Source organism: Heterodontus francisci, chromosome 1 (genome assembly GCF_036365525.1).
Source record: "Heterodontus francisci isolate sHetFra1 chromosome 1, sHetFra1.hap1, whole genome shotgun sequence".
Taxonomy (NCBI): domain Eukaryota; kingdom Metazoa; phylum Chordata; class Chondrichthyes; order Heterodontiformes; family Heterodontidae; genus Heterodontus; species Heterodontus francisci.
Window position 1 is genome coordinate 37,507,397 of NC_090371.1, and position 9,750 is coordinate 37,517,146.

A 9,750-nucleotide genomic window follows, 5' to 3' on the forward strand; every position below is an offset into this window, starting at 1 on the left:
CTGTTCTTTGTGCAGCGCTTCTGGCTGCTTTAAGTGCTATGGATGTTAACTCGCTGGGGGCTTTCTTGTAGTTCAACAGTGCAATGCGCTTAGCAGCTATGAGAGGTTCCAGCTCTTCAAAGTGAGATTGAAACCAGTCCGCATTCTGCTTCTCACGTTTGCCATAGGTGGTCATTGCTGAGTCATAGATGGCGTCTCTGATGTGGGCCCACTTGGTCTCTGCATCCCCAGCAGGAGTGTTTTGAAGGGCTTTTTCAAGTGAATTTAGAGACTTATGTAACAGCTGTGGATAAGAAATTCTGTTGGTGTTGATGCGCGGGCGGCCCTTCTGCTTGGAGTGATGCAGCTTCTTTGGTTTGAGTCTAACCTTGCTGCACACCGGAGAGTGATCGGTGTCATAGTCCGCTCTGTGGAAGCTGCGTGTGATTTGAAGAGTTTAAGAGTTTCGCCTTGTGATGATGAGGTCCAGTTGATGCCAACGACGTGATCTTGGGTGCCTCCAAGAAACCTGGTGACAGGGTTTAGTATGAAAGAACGAGTTGGTGATGCAGAGGTTGTGATAGGTACACAACTCCAGCAGTCTCTATATATTTTATAAATATAGAGAGTAAGAGGATAACTAAGGAAAGTGCAGGGCACATCAGAGACCAAAAAGCAAATGTGTGTGCGGAGGCGCAATACTTAGGTATGGTTCTTAATGGATACTTTGCATTTGGCTTCACAAAAGAGGAGGACGATGCTGACTTTATAGTTAAGGAGGAGTGTGAAATGTTGCACGGGGTAAACAGAATGAGAGAGGAAGTATTAAAGGGTTTATCATCCTTGTAATAGATATATTGCCATGCCCAGATAATATCTATTGCAAGGGAGGGAAGAATGGAGGCTCTGACCATCACTTACCAATCCTCTCTGGCTACAGGCGTGGTGCCGGAGGACTAGAGGATTGCTAACTTTGTACCGTTATTTTAAAAGGGAGGAAGGGATAGATTTAATAATTACATGATAGTCAGCCTAAATTATTCAAAAAAATTCTGAGTGAGTATTAATCATTATTTAGAAAGGCATAACTTAATCAAGGACAGTTAGCATGGATTTGTTAAGGGAAGATCATGTCTGACTAACATGTTTTAATTTTTTGAGGAGATAACAAGGAGGGTCAATGAGGGTGGCACATTTGATGTACTGTAAATGCATTTTAGCAAGGCTTTTGATAAGATCTCACATGGCAGACTGGTCAGAAAAGTAAAAGCCCATGAGATCCAATGGAATGTGATAAGTTGGAACCAAAATTGGCTCAGTGGCAGGAAGCAAAGGGGAATGGTCAATGGATGATTTTGTGAATTAAAGGTTCTGCAGGTCTCAGTACTAGTTCCCTTACTTTCCATGGTATATATCAATGATTTAGACTTAAATGTAGGGGGAATGATTAAGAAGTTTGCAGATGATTTAAAAAAATTGTTGTGTAAGGGAGAATGTTGTAGACTGCTGGGAGATATTAATGACTGGTCAGGTGGACAGAAAAGTGGCAAATGGAATTCAATCTGGAGAAGTTTGGGGAGGGAAAATAAGGCACAATAAATGGTAGGATACTGAGGAGGGTAGAGAAATAGAGGGACCTTGGATTGCATGTCCACAGATCTCTGAAGCAAGACAGGTAGATAAAGTGATTAAGGAGGGCATACTTTCCTTAATTGGCAGGGATGTTCTGCTAGAACTGTATAAAACATTAGTTAGGCCGCGGCTACACTCCAGATCACTGCGTTACAAGAAGGATGAGATAGCTCTAGAGAGGGTACAAAGGAGATTTACAAGGATGCTGCAAGGACAAAATTGGCTTAGTGGCAGGAGGCAGTAGGGTGATGGTGGAGGGTTGTTTTTGCGACTGGAAGACTGTGACCAGTGGTGTGCCGCAGGGATCGGTGCTGGGACCCTTGCTGTTTGTAGTGTACATTAATGATTTAGACGTGAATATAGGAAGTATGATCAGTAAGTTTGCAGATGACACAAAAATTGGTGGTGTGGTAAATGGCAGGGAGGAAAGCCTAAGATTACAGGACGATATAGATGGGCTGGTAAGATGGGCGGAGCTGTGGCAAATGGAATTTAATCCTGAGAAGTGTGAGGTGATGCATTTTGGGAGGACCAACAAGGCAAGGGAATATACAATGGATGGTAGGACCCTAGGAAGTACAGAGGGTCAGAGGGACCTTGGTATACTTGTCCATCGATCACTGAAGGCAGCAGCACAGGTAGATAAGGTGGTTAGAAAGGCAGATGGGATACTTGCCTTTATTAGCCGAGGCATAGAATATAAGAGCAGGGAGGTTATGATGGAGCTGTATAAAACGCTAGTTAGGTCACAGCTGGAGTACTGTGTACAGTTCTCGTCACCACACTATAGGAAGGATGTGATTGCACTGGAGAGGGTGCAGAGGAGATTTACCAGGATGTTGCCTGGGCTGGAGCATTTCAGCTATGAAGAAAGACTGGAAAGGGTTGGGTTGTTTTCCTTGGAGCAGAGAAGGCTGAGGGGTGGACCTGATTGAGGTATACAATATTATGAGGGGCATTGATAGGATAGATAGGAAGAAACTTTTTCCCTTTGCAGAGGGATCAATATTTGAGGAAACATTTTTTTCACCCAGAGGGTGGTTGGAATCTGGAACACACTGCCTGAAGGGGTGGTAGAGGCAGGAACCCTCACAACATTTAACAAGTATGTGGATGTGCACTTGAAACACCATAGCATACAGGGCTACGGGCCAAGTGCTGGAAAATGGGATTAGAATAGATAGGTACTTGATGGCTGACACAGACACAATGGGTCAAAGGGCATGTTTCTGTGCTGTATAGCTCTATGACTCTATGACTGGTGCAGGTACAGAGGAGAGTTACGAGAAAAGTTGCTTGGACTGGAGAATTTTAACCGCTGTATGTGGAAAGATTAGATAGGCTGGGTTTGTTTACTTTGGAACAGAGGAGGCTGAGGGGAGATTTAATGGTGTATGAAATGAGGAGAGGCATAGACAAAGTGGATAGGAAGAACCTATTTCCCTCAGCAGAGAGATCAGTAACTGGGGACATAGCTTTAAAATAATTGGTAGAATGATCAGAGGGAAGTTGAAGAGAAGGTTTTTCACCCAGAGGCTGATGGATGTCTGGAACTCTCTGCCTGAAAAGTTGGTAGAGGCAGAAATTCTGATCGCTTTTAAAAAGCACTTGAATATGCACTTGAGGTGCTGTAGCCAATAAGGCTACGGACCAAGAGCTGGAAAGTGGCATTAGGCTGGATAGTTCTTATTCGGCCAGCACTGACACGATAGGCCGAGTGCCCTCCTTCTTCTTGTAAGATTATTAAATATTTATCCCTACTAAAGAACTCTTGTAGTGTAATATAGTAGAAGAATGGAGCATAATACAAAAGATGCCACAGTAGAGGAACTGTGGGAAATCATGTCAAGCTGTATCAAGCTCACTGCAGCTAGAGCTAAAAGTACTTGAAGAGCTGGCTGAGAACTGCTGTCTAGCAGGTCTCTCTCAAGTTGATAAGCAGGCAGAGGTTGTAAAGACCTTGAAATAAGGCAAGAATAAGACGGTGTTGTAATGAATGGCATTGTGTAATTGTCTAAATTTGGTGGCAACCACATGAACAGATACCTGATTGGCCAAGAAAGACATGCATAGGGCATGATAGCCACAGGAATGAACATGATTGGGCACTGGGAAGGGTTAATTGGATAAGAACAAGGATAAAAGAGACCCTACAGATCAGATCTGTATGGTGGAGACAAGAAACAAGAAAACAAAGAGAGAGAGTGCGAAACAAAAAGAAGTTTGAAGACCAAAAGTTGCAAGAGAAGATGTGTGCTCACTGTCCAGGACTAACATGGGAAGTATATAGCCAGCATTAAACTGTAAATTGCTGCATGGGTTTATTGCCGTAGTTTGCATGAAACTTAATAAACTTGTTCTGACTTTGTCTCAATAAGGAGCTTCACAACTGAACTTTTGTCATGTCCAATCCCATTGTGAGTAAGGGGTTAAATCCTCACAGATTAACTCCTGACTACATTCTGTGCTGTAAGTTTTGAGGATTCTATGATTCTAACTACATTTTTATGATGGGAGAAGTAAGTTTTGCCACTGTGAGGCACAACTCTCACTCTCAGCAGCAATAACATGCATTTCCCAACTAGAACTGGGAAATGTCAGCTTGGAATCCTCACAATTTCTGGAGACCTATAGAACAAGTGTACTCACAAATGTCAAAACACAGGCCTACAGAGGGAGAGTGGAAGGTCAATCCCAATGAGAACACTGGCCTCCAGATTTAAAGAAAAAAATGGCACATCTGAAAACAACCATGGATAAGGGTGGGTTAGCCCCTGTGCATCCCTATTGGGTTGCACTGGTCTACCCCATATTTACCTTGGATTTGTACAAATGCACACAATTAATCCACCAATGTGTTCTCTTGTACGTTTAGCATTGATATCATCAGTACTAAATCAGCTTAAAACGATTTACCAGTTTTAAATTAGCATGAGATAATATAGGAATACCAGCTTAACATGAGTCTATATCAGTACAGAATCAGTACAGTGAGAGAATATACACCAATGCTAGATTAGTGTGAGAATACACACAAGTATTGCATCAACGTAGTATATACACTCTTAACAGATCAGCTTGAGCGTATACATCAGCACTGAGGTGTCACTTTTCTCTCTTTTAGAGAAATTATTTTGAACATTTTAAACTTAAACGACCGATAAATTTCTCATTATTAGACTTGAGAAAATAATAAAAGCAACAATTTAATTCAGCTTACTCTGTTGTGCCATCTTCCTAATTCTTTCTTCTTCTCAACTCTTTCTCTTCAATTTTGTATCCTTCTATCAAATCCAAGCTACATATTACATTTCTCTCCCAACCTTAAAATCTTTATTTATCTGCTGCCTTCTTAATGAAAAGTTTGGATTTTCAATAGGTTTAGGTTTCAAAACTGGCTTTCATGCTAATTATTGAGGAAATCAAGAGCTGTCTGTGTTATGTTTGATGAGGTTGTGATCAGGTCAATGTATGAACTGTAAAACTGAATCTGAAAAGGAAGCTCTGCTGAGTGAGAACACTTAATAGCAGCTTCTGGACCATGATCACACTGAGATATGTAAATGCACTGAAAGAAAATAAAGACCATACAATTATATTGCATATTTCATGATCTCAGGAAGTCCCAAGGCATTTATAGACAGTTAAGTATTTTTGAAGTGTAGTTACTGAACATAACATAAGAAACCAGAGGTGGAGTAGACCACATTCAATATGATTGTGGCTGATCTGATTTTGGCTTCAACTTCACTTTCCTGCTGGAGGGTTTGGGTTTTGAACTGAGTGAGATGAGATGGAAACATAGGGTTTTGCCTGTGGTTTTTCGAAAAAGGTTTATTTTATAAGTCATGGTGACTTGTGTGTTTGGGTGGGAGTCAAGGTTAAATCATGGAGAGATTTAAATCGGACTAACCAATCAAGGTGTCATGTGGTGTCAGCAGCACAGAGGTGGACTCAGCCTTTGGGAAAGAAGTACCCTTGGAGCTGTGCAAGTGATGGGGACAGTGGGCAGTCAGAGCTCAGGCAGTGCAGAGGGTTATAATCTTCCTGGCATCACGGAAGCAGAAAAGCTGGGGGTAAGGCTGGCAATTACAATAGGACGGTCAGCTGTCCACAAGAAAGGCTGCACCTGGCAATGCAGGCATGACTCTCAGATTTTCTGTCCAGTGGCAATAAGCAGCAAAACCCTCTGCAGGAAAGGTGGAACCCCAAGCAGCAGGAAGGCACGAGAGAGGAAAAAGGGTCAGGAAGACAATGGAGGCTATTCCCTCAACATAGGATCTACCACTGAAGACGGAGCTACCTGGAGATGACCACAAACCAGTGCCGCAGGAGACTGCAACTCTCCAGGCAGATCTCACACCTCGCAGCACTGGTTGCCATGCCCTGCCAGTAGCCGTCTAAGTCACTATGGCCTTGAGCTTCTTTGCTTCTTTGTCCTTCCAAGGATCAGTTGCGGACCTCAGTGACATCTTGCAAATGGCTACACACCACTGCATCTTGCAGGTCACTGATGCCCTCTTTGCCAGAGCTGGACAGAACATTCATTTCACGACAAATGTGCCTCACAGGCACAGAGGGCAACGGATTTCTGTGCCATCGCAGGATTCTCCCAGTTGCAGGGCATCACTGATTGCACTCATGTGACCATGATAGCCAGCGACCACCCAATCAGATGCATCAACAGAGAAGCCTTCCACTCCTTCAATGTCTGCAACCACAACAAGAGCTTCCCGCATGTGTGTACTCGCTATCCTGGAATTCTCCATGACTCCTTCATCCTCCAGCAGTCCAGACTGCCACAAATCTTCACTCCAACCCCCAAAGTCCATGGATGGATCCTTGAGGACAAGGGATGTCTCTTGAAGAGATGGCTACTGACCCCTCTACAGAAACACAGAGGAGATACAACTAATGTCACCTATTCACTAGGACAACCATTGAGCAGGCCACAGGGCTTCTCAAGCTTTACATCTGGGCTTGGACTGGTCAGCTGGTGCCCTCCAATATCCTCCTGCAAGGGACTCAGCCATTGTAGTGGTCTGCTCCGCTTTCCAGAGGTGTGGACCTTGAGAACGATGAGGCTCTTGAAACAGTTTATTCGGGAAAAAGTAGGAGCAGGAGGTGAGAGAGGAGGACGGAGAGGAGGAGGGGGAGATGTTGCTGAACAGAGAGGTGCTCTGGGTGCACAAAGAAATGGCTGGGTACGTGACGGGGCTTGAAGGAGTGTTTCGCCTGAGTCCCTCTAACCCAGCATGAGGGGCATGGCATGGAATTGACCCTGTGATACCTGTGCTAACACATCAATGCAAGGCGTAGCCTGCAACATCTAATCACACTGCCAATGAAAGAAGGACAGAGGCTTTGTCCTCGCCGTGGAGGAACCCGTAACCTCCCTCACTAAGTCATAACACTTTTCCTGTCCACCAGCAATAAAAAGAGTCCGAGACATGTGGCTTAAAGTGTCATCATTTATATTGTGCAAAGGAAGGAAAACAGTAGACAGAGACCGTAAGAAGACACCCCAGTGATCCATTTAGTGCTCTGCGCGACACAGTGGCCTCTGCGCTTGGCTACTCCTATATGGTGCTCCCCCTGTGGCCTCGAAGGAGGTGGAACCAACCTGCTCATTCATCTCGGCTAGTGGCGGAGATGCACGTGGCGGTCATCCTCATTGTGGAAGTGCCCATGGGGGCATCTCCAGAAACGGCTGCACCTGCAGGGGCATCCTCCATCACTTAGCCCTGCTACACAGATGGTCCGTCAATTAGAGGGGACCAAGGAGGCTGAGGATGATGCAGGTGGCCCGTGGGGGGTGGCACTCTCATCTTCCTTTGTGACATCCTCAGCCCGTTGCCAGGCACTCCGGAGGCCCGGTAGAGAGCAACAGCTGAGGTATGACTGGCAGCCCCTCCAAAGATCTCTGCACCACCGACATCACTGACTGGTCCATGATACACAACGTCTCATGCAGTCCCTGCATGCACTCCAAGTGCTGCCACATATGGCTCTGTAACAGATTGGCCACTCTGTAATTGGAGGAGCTCTTGCGATCATAGCCCTGAGCCATAGTGGTGCACATGAGCTGGATGGACTCCTCCATCCTCTGCCCAAGACCCTACACTGCCTCAGGGAACTCCGAATGAGGGAGCACATCTTCTGCTGCTGTTCATTTTGAGCCTCCTTTCCAGTTACTCCTGAGGCCCTGCATCTGTGCCCAGCTGAGCAGAGCTGTATCTCCCCTCCCTCCTCCGAGAGGAACTGACCACAGCTGCCTCTGCATCTGGCACCTCCTCCTGCCCACTAATGCCATGATCTTCACCCTTTCTAACCACGCATGAGGACCCACCGATGTGAATTTATCTACTTTTGTGCAGGGTGCGCTTGCAAGGTGTGACAACACTTTTTCATCAGCTTCTTGATCCTCTGGGCTCATGAAGGGAAGGGGAGATGGTGCCCTGTGTCAGATGTCTTCACCTGTGGGATACACAAGAAGAGATGATGAAAGCTAGCCTAGAAGATTAGAAATCTCTGCAGTGCTGAAGTTACCCAATGCTACTCATTGCATGACATGCTATTAAACAGGCTGGCGTACACTGCATCCCCAGAATTACCAAACTGTCCTCTGTAATCACCAGCTTCACCATGAGCTTCCATCTTGCCAGGGCCAACTTCCTTCTTGTTTTCTACCCTGGCTATCACCAGCTCTGCCTCCTCCATTGGGGTAATGTGATGGAAAAATGGCACCCTCCTCCTGTTTGAGCCCTTTTGTAGGCTTTATATGCCTGTTTATCCTGCAAGGACAAAAGAGAGCGAGGGAAGGCACTGCTGTCGTCTGTGGCCAATGTCATCCACCCCCATTTGTCATCCACCCCCACCCCCATGCAGCTGCATGTCTCAGTGGTGACAGGTCCTCAGCAGCGTTGCAGCTCTGAACCATTCTGATGTGTGTGTAAGTGCCCTGGGCAGAGACCCTTCCCATGTCCAGGAGCAACATGCACCCTTAGGCTCTTCAGGTGATGTATCTGCTTGTGGGTTAATACCCAAAACCCCGTCCTGAAGGTTGGGGGTTGCACTCACCTTACCAGAGTGTATGAGGTTGTTGACCCTTTTCTGACACTGGATCCATGTCCTTCTCACCACACTCCGGCTGCTCACTGACACATAACACAAAGGTTTATGTTCTTGATGACTACTATTTAAGTTAACTATCGACTTTACTGCACATCAACTCTAGTTCGTTCTGTTTTCATCTTCATCCTTTTATTTGTGTAATTGCCAGAAGTTTAATAATAAGTATCTTACATTAATCTATGTATCTTACATCACAACTGCTCGATTTCTCCTTAGCATAATATATCAACTGAAAAGATAACAGGGCTGTGGCCCTGCTCTCTCTCAGATCATGGGCCATGTTGGAAAAGATGGAGGTTCCACACAGTCAGGCTTGTCAAAAATTTGTAGCTTGGACTGGGACCAAGCCTATCCAAGTTGCACCCAATTTCTCTGAAGCTATACTGCAACTCTTGTCTGACCTAAACCAGGAGTGCACCTATGGTCCCATAGAAATTCAGGGTCAACATTTTTGCTTTTATTATTCTGGCTGGATAAATAACACTGAAGTTACAATAGCAATAATACATTGGTGATTTTTTAAACAAAACTGTTGAGCCTAAAATCCTGGATGAGCCCTAGTGCATAGGATTTTTTTAATATGTACTTCCCTTGCTGGACCGCACGTTAGCCGATATTGTTAATGATTCTGTGTCTTAGGCATTGTCCCTCTCTCCTTTAATTCTGCCCTCAACACACGTCTCCTCAAAAACTAACCCTTGACCCTACCTTTCCCAGAACTCCACTGACCTATATTGGCTCCCAGTAAAGCATAGTCTTGATTTTAAAATTCTCATCCTTGTTTTGAAATTCCTCCATGGCCTCGCCCCTCCCTAGCTCTGTAATCGCCAGCCCAACAGCCCTCCAAGATATCCTTGCTCATCTAATTCTGGCCTTGACTTTATTTGCTCCACCATTGGTGGCTATGTCTTCCCTTACCGAGGCCTTAATTTCTTGAATTTCTTCCGAAATGTCTCCGCCTCTCTACCTTGCCTTCCTTAATAAGACATTTCTTCTAACGTACCT